The sequence below is a fragment of the Artemia franciscana genome, chromosome 7, assembly GCF_032884065.1.
Source record: "Artemia franciscana chromosome 7, ASM3288406v1, whole genome shotgun sequence".
Classification (NCBI taxonomy): Eukaryota; Metazoa; Arthropoda; class Branchiopoda; order Anostraca; family Artemiidae; genus Artemia; species Artemia franciscana.
Window position 1 is genome coordinate 27,632,962 of NC_088869.1, and position 16,358 is coordinate 27,649,319.

Here is a 16,358-nt window from a genome sequence, read left to right on the forward strand (position 1 = left end):
TCTTACTTCCTATAAAAACCATGGAGCTTGTGCTGGAATCAAAGCTATTTGTCTGTCTAGTCTAAAAAAAAGATCTATCTGGTCTGCTTTATTTTTATCAATAAATCTTGCCTTATTGGAGTAATAGTTACTGGCCAGTGACAACAAACAAAATAATAATAAATAATAGTAAAGAATGATTTATCAACACAAATTAGTTTACATAAAAACTAGCCTACATTGCACCATAATTTTTATTTTTCTCTATACTAATTTTTAGAAATCTCGAATACATATAACCTTTTAATTCACCCTAGAAGTATTTCTACATGCTTAGACATTTCTCGATTTAACAAGCAACCATTTTACAAACTTCCTGCATATAGATTCTTCAAAATATAGGGATGGTAGAGGTTAAACTCCCTATTCATATAAGAAAGAAGGGATCTAACGAAAAGTTCAAATATACGCCCTTTTAAACACCTTGGAGGACTTCGACACCCCAATCTCTCCAAAGCAAGATCCACTAACCATCCCATTCCCCTAGTAAATCCTGTATGGCTATGAAAATTGCGTTTCGATTAGGCTTCTTCATGTATCCTACGATTACTGGTCAGAGATCGTCAACCCTAGAAAAAAGAAACTCACTTTCGTTACCAATTTCTCAGAAAATAAAGTACAAAATAGAATATTTTTGCATACAGGAATATATAAAATACTCAATTAGATTTGCTGAATATAACAGTGCATTTTTCATTAAGACTGCACCTCTAGTAGGGGAAAAATACTATTTTCCAATTTTCTAATATTTTGTGAATTTAAAACCCAAGTTAACAAGACATTATAACTTAATACGGGCATCTTTAAATTTGTTGAATTTAAGTATTTAGAAACATTGAAAAATTGACAAATATCACGAGTCAGCTTATTTGAAACATATTTTTTTTTAAATATATTGCATAAGCTATGAAACACTTATTTTTCCGTTTCAATTTTCATCTATGTTCTTCGTTTTCATCTGAGAAACTACTTTTTTTAAAGTATACATTGTAAAAAAAAACTTTATCGTAATATTTTGCTATGAAATTCTGTCGTTTGATATTATAATCAATTTTTCAACTTCAGAACCAAGTTTATTATTAGCAAGGACGCTTTTTACTTATTATTAATGACAAAAAACAAGTTTTTGCGCAAAAGTTTTTTCAAAGAAAATTTAAGCGCTACATTAAACCAAAGATGAGCAGAAATAAAGCCGAATAATGATTTCAGCGCAAAATCAGCATAAATCACTGTCAATAAATAAATTAAAGCCAAAGAGAACAAAAATTACAGTAAAAAATAAAGTCAAGCTTAAAACAAACAGAAATTATCATAAATAGGAGTAGGGATAACAATCCTATCTCCTCTAAAGACCAGAACATCATTTGTGCTTCACTGAAAACAATTTCTATTGAGCTGTGAATTTATTTGCCATAATTTCAGCAAAAAAGAAAAAAAAATAGCGTAATAACCAAAATTTTTACAAAGAACTAGTGACATGTAGACTGAAACTTCAGTAAACGCTGATATTCATTCCTGAGAGTGTCGACAATTTTGGGTTTATTTACGCTCTAAAAGGGAGTACGTTAAAATATATTCTGCTGGCTATCCGAAAATTTTGAATAGCGTTGAGGGGAGGGGGATGGCTGCCCTCCAAAACCATCTGACTCTTAAGAGCACAAGAAATTTCAATATCTAATCAAATAAGCGTCCTTCGAAGTTCCTACGATAGCTCCTTCCACACGAATTCGTCCAGGAAAAGAAAAAATGCTAAATATAGAAAGAATAGATACAGCCTACTTCGCTGGTTGCTTAGACAGTGCAACTGTTAACTTCATTATAGTTTACTTTTTAGCAGCAACTGTTTGGAATGATTCCTTTGTACAATCTTACTGCTAATTTACTTTGTGCTATGGATACTAATAAGTTTTAATGGAACCAACTTTCATATTCCAATGGAAAACTTTTAAATAAAATATAGTTCCTTTTCTAGAAAATTCCAATTATTTAATACTTTAAAGAGTTTACATTTCAAAATATCAAAGCTTCCCCCCTTCTACACCCAGCAAATGAAGTTTGAGCTTTTGAGAGGAGGCCTGATACTCATTTTTTTCTTTAAGTAAAGTAAACACTAGAATAAAAGTATTTAGGGCCCAACACTCATTTTAGGCACTGAACTAATCACATCTCCTTTGAGACATCTACATGTAATACTAAGCTCTTTAGTAATTTAATTGACTGGTGTCTTTGAACATTACAGCTCTAACCCCAAACATTTCCAACAAAGTTATTCCCATCAAAATTGAACCTTCAACATCTATATCTTGTTGTTTGTCGCTCCTTTCCCAGGAAATTCAAAAGAAATTCCAGGGAGAATCTAGTGTCCCTTTGGGTGTGAGTTATGTCCAAAACACCGGAAATTGGGAGGGGACAGCGGGCGCATAATGTTCAGCGCAGGACATTGGCCGATCGATAGAAAGAATCAAGAGAAGCACTTTTCACTGGACAAGCGGAAGAAAAACTTTCCAAACATAAATTTGATAAAAAGTTCCAGACGGTTGACATAGCCCGGATATGAAGAATGCTAAATTGGGTTCTACTGCTTCAGTAAAATTTCGTAAAGTGAAGGAGAAATAAATTCACAAAAATAAGTCTGTAAACCTTGATTTAGGTTCGGCTATTGAAGAAAATTGGGTAGATCGAAACAAATTTCGAATAATAGTGCCTGGAAAATCAGATGCAATAAAAATTAATATTTTAACAATGGTAATTAAATAACGAAATAGTATTTCATATAATAGTACACAGAGGGTGCCAAGGAGAAATCTTTCCTTGTCTCTCACAATTCTGTAGACAGGTTTCTTCTTACAAAGTACTTTATTTCGTTATTCAAAAACTAGATAGCTGATTATTTCTTCATGTCATTTCCAAGGTCAGAATAAAAAGAAAGCATGGTAATACAAGTGATAATTCCTAGTAATAATAATTTATTTCTAACTCACTGCACAAAACAATGTGAGGATAGTGGAGTAAAAAGAGAGAAAACAGAAATAAACATCAGAAAAGAAAACAACACATAAATGCAACAAAATAAACAGAACAAACGGATGAAGACAGAGGTACAAAGGTACAACACAATAAGGATAACAAAATCAACAAGGAAAAATCTCAACAGAATAAACGGATGACTCCGTGATATGGGGTAAGCCGTCGATATGCGTGTGCCGATAACTTATCACGAAGCTCCTGTAGTTTTGCAGTTATATTCGGAGCTTTATATTTTCGGATTATTCTCCGATTTCGATGCGATAGAGGTAGATAAAGCAGGTATTTACACTTGTACTTTATTTTGTTTGTTTGTATTTTTCTCTTTTTTTTTCATTCTTTCTATTTCTTTGTAGTCGTCCGAAACATTTTTTTTATTTTTTTTTATTCTTGTTTTTTGTTTAAATTTATTTCTTTCAAATTTATTTTGCTTTTTTTTCCAATTTGTTTCCTTGCAAATTCTTTTTCTTTTTCATTCTTTCTTTTTCTTCGGGTCGTTATAAGCAATGAGTAATGGATCCAGACATGTCATCGTCAATTTTCCTTTGTGCAGATTTTGTAAGATAAGATTATATTTTTTCTTTCCCTTTCGTTTATTTTTGAGACCTTTGTTCCTATATTAAATATCAGTTTAAAAAAGAAACAGATTTGGTAAAAAAAAAAGTAAAGAGTGATTTCAAATCCAAAACGAGCGGTATTAAATAAAAACGATAAGTCAAACTTACAGCGAATAGAAATGAATAAATGACACCTAAACCGAATAGGAGTAAAAATCAATTGCAAAATCTAAGTTCAAAGGAACATTAGTTACTACAAATAACGGTTAGCTGTCGCCCTCCTTAAACCACTCTACAGGCTCTTGTGACACTTCTACTTTATTGAAAACTCGGCATAGTGATTCAATAATGAAAATTTGGAGTTTAAAAGTTTTTTTTAGGCCAAAATTCCCTATATTTTTAAATGGAATAAAATTAACGGGGAAAAATACAAGAATGATCGTCGTTTTGTAATAGTGATTAAATGAAAAAAAAACAAGTTTTTTTTAACTACAAATAAAGTACGACATTAAAACTTAAAACGAACAGAGATTATTCCATTTATGAAAGGGGTTGTCCCCTCCTCAATGCCTTGCTCTTTACGATGCCTTGCTTAATTGTTTGTTGTGTTTGTTTGTTTGTTATTTTTGTCGTCTTGGGGTCACGTAAGGTAATACATTGTTTATGTTTTTTTCTGTTGATTTCAGTATATGGTCTCAATCTCCATATTTTCTTATTCTCCACATTCTCTCTTTATTTTCCTTGAATTTAGCACAGCCTCGCAAGCTTCACTTATGTTGTGCTATTGATTAAATTTTTTTTTTCTAATAAAATTGTTCTACTGCTACTACTACTAATATAGGTAAATTGGTATAATCCAATTTTTTTATGTATATATTACCATCAAAATTCAATTTTTTTGAGTTTCGGTTACTATTGAGCCAGTTCGCTTCTTACTACAGTTTGTTACTACGAACTGTTTGAAAATTTACTGATTACCACTAATTCTAAGAACTCTCTTGAAATTTTGATCCGATGCCATGCGGGACTATGTTAGCAACCAAAAGAATATGGGACTCTAAAAGGATACTAGGTTACCCTAAAATCGGCTTGACGCACTATCGGAATTTGTTGAAATCAAACAGTTCGTGGTAACGAACTGTAAGTAAGGGTCTACCCGGCTCAATAGTAACCAAAACTTTAAAAATGTAGCTTTGATACTAATATATAAATCAAAAGAATTGAATTTTTATGCTGATTTTAAGTATATAATTCATCACGTTTAGTCTCACCCATCAAAAGTTACGAGCCTGAGAAAATTTGTCACATTTTCGATAAAAGAAGGAAACACCACTTAAACGTCATAGAATCTTAATGAATATCGCACCGTCTGATTCAGCATATCAGAGAACCCTACGGCAGAGGTTTCAAGCTCCTATCTGCGAAAAAGTGGAATTGTGTATTGTTTGCCAGAAGAAAGATCACAGATATGTGCTTATTTTTTTTTTCGTTTTTTTTCTTTTTCCCAGGGATGACCATACCGACCCAGTGGTCCTAAAGTGCCACAAGAGGGCTCATTCGAACAGACATTAAAAGTTTTAGTGCCCTTTTTCAGTGACCAAAAAAATTGGAGGGCAACTAGGCCCAATCCCACGCTCCTTTTTCCCAAATTCACCGGATCAAAATCTTGCGATGGCCATTTGGTTCAGCATAGTCGAAAAATTTAATAGCTATGACTTGAAGGACGACTTAATCCCCCATAGTCCCCAGGGGAAGGGCTGCATGTTTTGAACTATTCCCAGGGTTTAAATATAATATTGGTTATTGGGAAGTATACAGACGTTTTCAGGGGGAAATGTTTTTTGTGGGGGTTGGGGGAGGGGGTTAAGTGGGAGGATCTTTCCATGGAGGAATTTTTCATGGGATTTTGATTTTTCTAGTATTATTTAAAAGAACAATGATAATTTAAATAAAAAAACAGGTTTTTTAACTGGAAGTAAAGATCAACATTAAAATTTAAAACAAACAGAAACTATTACGCATATAAGGAGGTTTGTTCCCTTCTCAATACCTCGCTCTTTACGCTAAAGTACTCTTAGTAATTACAACAGAGCTATTTATTCTAATTAAACGGCCTTTGTTTCATTAATCAAGGTCATTCGTAAAGAACTGGAACAAAATTTGAACTTTAGCGTAAAGATCGAGGTATTCACAAAGGGGCGAACCCCCTCATATGGGTAACTAAAATTTACGAATTTAGAGGTTCGTTACGTAGGTATATTCGCAAGCTATGTATATTTATTACCAATAAAAACGTAAATTAGAATCTCTAGTGGTCTTTTCAGGTAACCAAAAAAAATAGAAGACAACTAGGCCCCCTCCCCGCCTCTTTTTCTCAAAATCTTCCGAACAAAATTTTGAGAAATCCATCTAGCCAAAAAAGTAAAATTAATATACAAATTTCGTTTTAATTACTCATGAACGGTGAGCCAAAATCTAAACCTGTATTTATTCAAAAAATATAGAAATTTAATTAAAAAATAAGTTTTTTAACTGAAAGTGGGGAACGACATCAAAACTTAAAACGAACAGAAATGATTCAGTATATGAAAGGGGCTCTCCCCTCCTCAGCACCCCGCTCTTAAGCTAAAGTTGGACTCTTTCTCACAACTCTACTTTCTAAACAATAAAAAACTTTAGAATAAAGAGGGGGACGTTGAGGAGGGGACAGCCCCTTTCATATACGGAATAATTTCTATTCTTTACAAGTTTCAATGTCGCTCCTTACTTTCAGGTTAAAAAAATTATTTAATTACCTTCAGGATTTAACTCATTTAATTGGGTTTTCCCCTATTTTTCGAAATTTGTGTAAATTGTTCTAAGATAAATGTTGAATTTACTTTATTTTTAACTTTAAATACTTTGGATTAGTGTAAACATTTGATTCGTTTGATTGTTTGTTATTTCTAAATTCCATTTTTTAGATTTTTGGTTTCTAATTCAGCAATATTCTTTTCTAAGGATGGTTTCAAAGCATGACCTTTCACACTTAAAAGACAATGCTGAGGAGTAACCATCCCAAACTTCCTTTACCCTCCAAGTAAAAAAGCAAAATTTCGTAACAAGTTTGCCGAGGAGAAAAAGAAGAGGATGTATTTCCAAATCGTAAGAAATAGTTTATCTGAGGTTTTTTCACCCTCCTCTCCCAAGAAAACGAAACATCGGAATTTTGTCTCTGCCAGCCTATACTTAACTTATTTTTTGCACATTTTTATTGCTAACGTTAAATTAGTGAGAATTAATTGATCATTGTCAGGCAATATGATTTTTCATTACGGGATATGTTTTAATGCAATGCTAATTCATCCCCTGGAAGAACTGCCCACTTGTGTCTATGATAAAATGCAGTTATGACTTCAGGTTGACTCCCAACATACTGTATATAAGCCTAGTGATTGTCAGTAGATTTTCAATTTCTCTTTTATTTTCAATTAATATTTTCTACTTTTAACGCTTGTCTTAGTATAGGCAAGCTTTAGCATTACCATATGGATAAAGTAAATTTATGAATATCAAATTTTACGGAATACATAAAAAGGTTGATATAAATCCTTCTGATTTTCGCTGTTTTAACAAATACCTCCACACCCCCAAGAAAAATAAATGCATGGCTGACCCGTCGTATGTGGAATAGTCCATCTAATCTATTCCTCCATTTATAAATACGTAATAAATGTAAAAAATTCAAAACTTTTTGGGCATTTAAGTCACAATCATAGATGGATCATAGTGATGGGTAGAGTAAAATTTATACCTACCATTCTTTGTGGGCATTGAAATCATCGTTGTTATTGCCGCATTAAGTCACAGTCACAGACACGTTTTAACTGCTGATCATAAAATCAGATCAATTCAGTTTGAGAATATTTTTTGCCTAGAAAAATTTACAAACCACCTGGCCGACCTTACCCCTTTCCGCATACATTATGAGATCTTTGTATTGTATTAATTGTCAGTGGTTGCATATGAATAGTTCAGATGAATTTGGTATTTGAACGCTTGGTTTAGCCCGTCCAGTCAGATTAAAATTCTGAATATTCGAAATTCAAACATCCTTTAACGGAAAGTTAAAACGATAACAAAGGGGGGACATGTGTAGGCTTCATTCCTATAATAGAGGATTGCCCAGAAATGGGGATGCATGCGTGGAATACATGCTCATTCTTTTACAATAAGAAATGCTGAAAAGGCAGTGAATTTTTAAGCAGACGAAATTGCAGGGACTTTGGCTATTGGTACCTTAATGATGATGATGATGCTTTTATTAAGTAATTAAACCTTTACAAGTATTTCACTGTTAAATGTCTACAAACTAACACTGCAAAAAAAGAAAAAAAAACACTAGAATAAATGAAACTAATAAATACTACAATCGAATGCAACAATCATGTATAAATATCAAATTTCTAACATCAAACCAGTCTTCTAGCTGAATGCAAAAATCTGTTCAAACATTTCCTTAATACTTTATCAAAAACTACTGAACTAGAACAAAACTATTGGTACCTTCACATCAATTTTATTTTAGTTTTTGGATCTGTCTTACAATGGAATACGTTATAAGGCATTGGTGCTTTATATGGCATAGGAAATTTGATACAACATGCTCTTAAAATGCGATTGTTTAAATTTTTAATCCTGTGTTATTGTTTTAACATAGTATTAAAGTTTCACTTCAGAAAATATAGAAATTACCATACCTTCTGAAATTTTCGACACTTAAAATTTTCTGATTTTTATATTAATAGCACATTTCTATTTAAATGTTCATTTTGTAGTCATAGATGAAATAATTTTATTTAAAGTCTCTGGATTCAAACTCCTTTCGGAGTAAATCTTGAGTATCACCTTTGCCATAAAGGGTCAAAGTCAGCCGTATTGGGATGACTTTTTATTTTTAAATTAAATATATAAAAAGTTTTTTAACTGAAAATAAGGAGCGACATTAAAAGTTAAAACGAACAGATATTACTCCGTATATGAAAGGGACTGTTCTCTCCTCAACGCCCTGCTCTTTACGCTAAAGCTTTACTCTTTCTCTCAACTCTACTTTTTCAAACAGTAAATAACGTTCTAGGACCACTGGGTTGGTATGATCACCCCTGCAAAAAAAAAAAAAAAAAAAAAAAAAAAAAAAAAAAAAAAAAAAAACACGGATTCGTGATCTGTCTTGTGGCAAAAAATACAAACTTCCACATTTTTGTAGATATGTGCTTGAAACTTCTACTGTAGTGTTTTTTTTTCTCGGCATCGTAACTATTGATGGGTAAGACTGAAATCGATGAGACTTATATATTTAAAATTAGAATTAAAATTCAATTCTTTTGATGTAATTATTGTTATCAAAAATCCATTTTGTAGAGTTTTGGTTGCTATTGAGCCGGGTCGCTCCTTATTACAGTTCGTTACCACGAACTGTTTGAAAGGTAGATAATGAATCTTGGTTTAACAAAGATATCACATGACGCCTTTTGACATGCTCTAACTGAACAGTTATTCTCGTCATTTTAACCCATTTATGTTAATTTAATTATGTAAGATATCCAAAGCTAAATTAAGTTATTTTAATGTTAAACATATGGTTAACCATGTGTGATACAGATAAATTTTTTTAGGGGTGATAATACCTAATTTTCTAGTATACTCCTCCTGTCAGTATGCATGCATGTGGTGTAAGTACTTTGAGAACTATACAGCTCCCCTGCTACGGAGCTCCCGTAGACTCAACACCCCTCTCCTCTAGCCTCTGAATATCAACAAATAAACTAAACTGAGCATCTATGAATTTTATTATACATCACACATTTACCAACGCCTCTATTTATAAATGGATTTCCCCTTCATTAAGAGAATAAATATTTCTGATGTTAAGGACCCCCCCCCCCCAAAAAAAAAAATATATTTGTCTAACACGTAAAAAAACGTAACAAAAAGGAATATAAACAGATTTTCAATGAGTTTAACAAGTTTTTTTTGTATACTCCTCCGCCGAAAAGATCCCGGATTCGGCACTGTTGCTGATGTCTCTTTTTATCTTCGTGAAGGTACAAGATACGACAATTCTGACTGCACTATTCAATTCCTCGTTCAAAGTTTACCAATGACACATGCATAACTCATTTTCGACCAAAATGGCATATGTCACCCTTTTAACTATCAGAGCTGAATTGTGAGTTGGGGACTTTTTTAGCCGAGATTTTTGCATTGGGAACCTTCCTGGTGCAGAGCTAAGTAGCTCGAAAGCTGCCTTGAGTTGTTTTCCTTAGAATAAACATTTTAGAGCACAAAAGAGTTAAAACCTCTATTTTCTTAATATGTAAACCTCGAGGTTCGGCAAAGAGTGTTCTACAAAATTGGTTGGATATTTCTCCTCTTGAATCTCCTCCCTACGTACTTGCTACAAGGACATCTTTTTGCAGAAAGGGTGAGAATCTTTTTATCGGCATTTCTACCCAATTAGGATTTTAAACTTGTTTCGTCTTCATAATAAAGCGTTTGTAAACTACCCGACACAAATTTTATAGCCACCCAATGCAGGCTTTGGCTTACTTTCATTTGTTATTTCCAATTTCTTCGGAAAAACTATGAATATTCCCTTATAGGAGAGGGAATAGTGTGCTACTTTTCCAGTATATGGCCGGTTGATGGAAAAGAAAGAAAACTAAGTCTCCCATCTCAACATAATGAAATTCTCTGCTTGCTCTCTTGACAATATTACATTTCAAATAGTCCTCGTCGCCCGAGAGAGTTTAGAAAGCGAAGGAAAGAAATTGGAAAGACCCTGTCAAGATGTACAAAATCAAGAGATTAAAGAATTGGCATTTCATGGTGTTGCCCTGGGGTATCCTCTTTCCTTTAAAATGAAAACCAGCGCTTCAATTCTACAAAATGAAGGACCTTTGATATGGAGATTTAAATAGAATTTCCATCGTATAAAACATTTCTGAAAAATAGAAATTGAAGAAAAATAAAAACACTAAGAGCAAACAGATTTCCCAACTTGGCTCTGAAATACTTTAAGCGATGGAAAACTATCTTCAACAAACTTTATAAAAAGAAGAAATGGTAAAACTCTTCTATATTAAATTAAATATATGTCATTTGTCAGGCACATAAGTATGTTGTTTAGTAATATATAGTTCCTTTCTGTTGTGTGAGCTATCATCACATGTAGATTGCAAAAAATCTCAATGCAGAGATTGGTACATCATTAGTGGTATATTGTTCAAAAATAAGAAAACTAGAACCCTTGAACGGTAAATTTTTGAGATTCTTCTTAGTTGCAAGGGCATACCTCAACCCATTTGACATGTTGAATGAGGAGTGGCATATTTAACTACCATCCACTTAATTTTGTTTGTGAATATTTATACATTCGGCACCTCTTAGAAGGAGAAGCACCAATGTAATAGCCTAAACATGGGTTACATGATTATATAAAGCGTTTTTGACAGACAAAACAGAGATTTTCAAACTGTTCATCGGATTCGGTGTGTTTTTACCACATATTACGCGTAGGGTGGCTGGTTGTAAATATTTCAAACGAGCCGTTAAGGTTCCGTAAATATCAGATCAATATAATTGACAAAATAATTATCAGAAAATGAAAATGTAAAAAAAATGATTTTATTTAAGTGAAGCTATTATGTTTTAGAAACAAAATCTAAAGACAATTCAAAAAAACATTTGCTAATAGTGTGTTCCACTATACTCAATCGTATTTTTCTGTTTTTCTGCTTGTGTTTGAAGGGATGCCAATGACTGACTTGATGCGAATAGTTGGGAATTTTTCTCCTGCATACGATATATATGTGTGGAACTTCAGGTTTTCGTTAAATAATTACCTCCTAATGAAAAGCCAAGCTTTTTTTTCAAAATATGGATTACACTAGTTAAAGGCAGCGCTCTTTCGGTATTAGTATTATTTTTTGAATAAATCGCTCGGTATATTTCAGTGACGGGTTTGAATTTATTTCATCCAAGTGGAATATGGAATCTTTTCCTGTTACCCTATAATTTTTTTTTCAATCAAACCACTAAATATTGTAACTCTAACCTCAAAACATCATCCAAATTTAATGTTTCCAAAAGTATTTAAAGTCTAGTCTGATCATTACTTGATTTCTTACATACAAAACGCTGAAAGAAAAGTCGTTTAGACTAACCACTTTTCTATTGTCCTAAAGACTAGTTTTCCCGCTATTCCTGCGGCTGGTTCGATTTATATTTTTTACATAAAACGCCAAAACACAGTATTAAAACAAATTCCCTTTTAAATAAGTTTATTGCAATGGGTTTTGTAATTTTTGGTGACCAATGGGCAATTGCAATCAGGCCATATTCAGGATTATTTTCAGCGGGGGGGGGGGGTAAAAAGGATTTATTCAGGGTGAATAGAATAAACTTTAAAAAATGCATCAAGCGTTTGTTTATATTCATTTTTGTTGCGTTTTTACGAGTCGGACAAACATTTTGGTGGGAGGGGTTCAAATCCCTTTAACCCGGATGGATACGGCCTTGATTGTAATAATTGAATTGCATTCAAAAGCACTTACTGAGTCAAACAGTTCGTGGTAACGAACTGTAGTAAGGAGCGACCCAGCTCAATAGTAACCAAAACTCTAAAAAATTGAATTTTGATATCAATAGCTACATCAAAAGAATCGTATTTTAATGCTGATTTTAAATATATAAGTTTCATCAAGTTTAGTCTTACCCATCAAAAGTTACGAGCCTGAGAAAATTTGCCTTATTTAGGAAAACAGGAGGAAACATCCCCTAAAAGTCGTAGGATCTTAGTGAAAATGACACCATCAGATTCAGCGTATCAGAGAACCCTACTGTAGAAGTTTCAAGCTCCTATCTACAAAAATGTGGAATTTTGTATTTTTTGCCAGATGACAAATCACGGGTGCGTGTTTATTTGTTTGTTTTTTTGTTTTTTTTTGTTTTTTTTCCCAGGGGTCATCGTATCGACCAAGTGGTCCTAGAATGTCGCAAGAGGGCTCATTCTAACGGAAATGAAAAGTTCTAGTGCCCTTTTTAAGTGACCAAAAAAATTGGAGGGCATCTACGCCCCCTCCCACGCTCATTTTTTTCCCAAAGTCAACGGATCAAAATTTTGAGATAGCCATTTTGTTCAGCATAGTCAAAAACCATAATAACTATGTCTTTGGGGATGACTTACTCCCCCAGAATCCCTGGGGGAGGGGCTGCAAGTTACAAACTTTGACCAGTGTTTACATATAGTAATGGTTATTGGGAAGTGTACAGACGTTTTCAGGGGGATTTTATTTTGTTTGGGGGTGGGGCTGAGGAGATGGGGCTATGTTGGAGGATCTTCCCTTGGAGGAATCTGTCATGGGGGAAGAAAAATTCAATGAAAAGGGCGCATGATTCTCTAGCATTACTATAAGAAAACAATGAAAAATAAACATGAAAAGTTTTTTCAAATGAAAGGAAGAAGTAGCATTGAAACTTAAAACGAACAGAGATTATTACGCATATGAGGGGTTCTAAAAATACTTTAGCATAAAGAGCGAGGTATCTAGGAGGAGATAAATACCTCGCTCTTTATGCTAAAGTATTTTTGGTAATTTCAACTATTTATTCTACGGCCTTTCTGATTCAGGGGTCATTCTTAAAGAATTGGGACAAAACTTACGATTTAGTGTAAAGAACGAGGTATTAACGAGGGTACAAACCCCCTCATATACATAATAATAATTAAAGAATATAAAAGTTTGTTACGTAAGTTAATTCTAAAGTTACGTATATTTTTTGCTAATAAAAAAATTCGTTAAAATTAAAATTAATAGTTGCCTTTTTATGCAACCGAAAAATTGCATGGCAACTAGGCCTCCTTCCCCATCCCATATTTCTCAAAATCGTATGATCAAAACTAAGAGAAAGCCATTAATATTAATATTAATAAGCCATTAATATGCTTCTTCAAGGAATTAATATGTAAATTTCGTTTGAATAGTTTACGTGTGAGAGTCAAAATCAAACATGCATTAATTCAAAAACGTTCAGAAATTACATAAAAAAAACTAGGTTTTTTTAACTGAAAGTAAGGAGCGACATTAAAACTTAAAACGAACAGAAATTACTCCGTATATGAAATGGATTGTTCCCTCCGCAATCCCTCGCTCTTTACGCTAAAGTTTGACTCTTTGCCACAATTCTGCTTTTTAAAACAATTAAAAGCTTTAGCGTAAAGAGCGAGGGATTGCGGAGGGAACAATCCATTTCATATACAGAGTAATTTCTGTTCGTTTTAAGTTTTAATGTCGCTCCTTACTTTCAGTTAAAAAAACCTAGTTTTTTTTATGTAATTCTATTAAAATTGATTGTTTCTTTATTCAATGTTCAATAAGCTGCAATTCCTCCTTTTCAGATAGAAGATTCATGGTATATTTATTTATCAATATAAGCTAACAGTTTTATGGTTAGTTTTAAAGGCTCTATGGCGCTGGAAGATATTTTTTTCCTGTTATTTTTTGCAAAAAATTAATATTGATACTCAAACTACGTTTAAAATAGAACAATAATTAAGCCTACGTTTATTCAATAATTATTGTAATTTATTAACATTTAGTTCAGCTCAACTTGGTTTTTTTTTCGTTGACAAATTAAAAGTAAGAGAGAATGTTGTAAAAAATTTTAAAAGAAAAGTAAACCATATTTTCCTCTATTTTTAAAATAAAAACATCATAGCTACACTGAGATTTGAAATAAAATAGTATTGTAAAATTAAACCTTAGTTTTCATTCTATTTCATAACATCATTAATGCTATTTTTTGCTTTTTTCTGTTTTTCTAGGAAGAAACTTTTGCACATCCTTAACGCTGAGATTAAACACGCAATCGGAAGTTTCCCATGGCTCGTAATTTTTGCCCGGTGAATTTTTTAAGACCGCCCATCTGAAAATGTTCGATGTTTGGATTAAAAACGAATTATTATTTTATTTTGTTTTCAATACACCAATTCAAAAGTAAGCGGCCTTGATATTATTCACGCAGGGCATTCTTGCTGGTTAATTTTTTTGTTTTTCAAATTGGTATTATATACATAAAAAATAAAGGCATTTTTAAATAAAGCAAACGAAATTAAATTAGAAAAATCGCTCACACTGATGAGATTTATTTCAGAAAAGGGTACAAGCCAGGATTCCATATTTTGGCTTTGAAAAAAGAAATTGAAAAATTACAAAAGCTAAATTAAAAAGCTAAAACAGAAAGCGGTTAAATTATGCTCACCTTTGAATTCAGAGTAAAATAAGTTATATTAAAATTATCTGTTTATGTTCTCTGGCCCCAAAAACGATAATTTTGTTCCATAATTGAATTATAGTTCCACTTTATATTTGAATTTGTTTCTCTTTAGGTTTAATTTCAACTTTGCCAAGTATTGTTCATGACGTCTCTATAAGCTCTTGGAGGAGCTGGGGTAAAGGCACCACAAACATGTTGCTTGGAATGAGCAACCAAAAATAAAAAGCTTGAAAAAGGTCCACCCCACTCCGTAAACGTACTTTTAATTTCTACAAATTTGCTTAAATTTAAATTAATGAATGAATATGCAAAATATCCGTAAAAAATTGTAAAATATGTAAAATCTATAGCCCAGAGATTTTTCAATCGTAAAAATCATATTTTTGATTGATGTTATTCATAGAATGAAAACTTGTTGCCCATGCGTCTTATGAGGATTTATATTTGAAGTTATCAAGAATATTGGTTCAAAATTTTTCTAAGATTTAAATTTTAATTTACAAGTAATTACTCCCATATTAACGCAAACCTCAGTTGGATGCAAAAACAAAAAAGTGCAAAAGAAATAAGATAAAGCTGACTAATAAAAAGAATCCTAGTTAAAGCTAATGAAAGTCAAAACTTTTCCTGTAGGAAATTAACCATGTAGATAATTTTGTTTGAAATCGGTATTCTGAGCGTACAAAAAAAGTTGAAAAACGAAACTTTTTTTTTCAGAATTAGGCTTGTCATTATTCTTACCGAAGAGAAACTTGCAGCAAGCGCGGGCTTCATGGGAAAAAAACTAAGTTGATAAAACAGTAGTTTTCTTTCTTTCTCAAGCAATCCTTAGAATTTTAACAAGGATTGGTCAAATATTTAAGCTTGCATGTAACAACGTATACTGAAACATTTAATTTGTTTGTCAGTACCTCTGGGGAGAAAAATTAAACAAACTTGAAAAGCAATCGATTTCTTCTTTTTCCCGGACATGATTGTATATTTCACAGCTTTGAAAGATTGAAAAAAATAGAAGCTATTTTATTTATACACTAGCTTTGCTTGTCAAAAGCTGAATTTGTGTCTGAAGCACCAAGGACATCAAAATGAAAACATTTTCTGCCTTTCGGACCCGTAATAGATTTATTCACGCCTGAAAATAGCCATTTTCTAATATTTCCCTTTTGATTATTTCAAATTATGCAGTTTTATGGCAATATCGTATTTTCGTCAGTGTTGCCACGTTGAACGGTGAAAATGAATAAGCGAAACTAATTAGTTAAACTTAACAACACCTTTCGTCGGTAAAAATTTGAACATGCTAATTTCCCCAATGCGTTGTTTCCTAATGATATCTGCACCTTCAGAGGAAGGCTACATTTTCTTAAGGTGTCTAGTGTAATATATATATATATATATATATATATATATATATATATATAT

General features: G+C 32.5%; 1 long non-coding RNA gene across 2 annotated transcripts in view; it reads left to right on the plus strand.

Moving 5' to 3' along the window:
• The window catches only part of LOC136028617 (uncharacterized), a 33,283-nt gene extending 18,649 nt beyond the window's left edge, over positions 1–14,634 (plus strand). The window contains exons 2-3 of one of the 2 annotated variants that reach the window (XR_010617848.1): positions 6,621–6,764; positions 14,485–14,634. This is a non-coding gene — a long non-coding RNA (uncharacterized LOC136028617). Of the gene's footprint in view, positions 1–6,583; positions 6,765–14,484 lie in introns of both variants that reach the window. The other variant, XR_010617849.1, reaches the window with a different exon arrangement.
• The last annotated feature ends 1,724 nt before the right edge of the window (positions 14,635–16,358 follow it).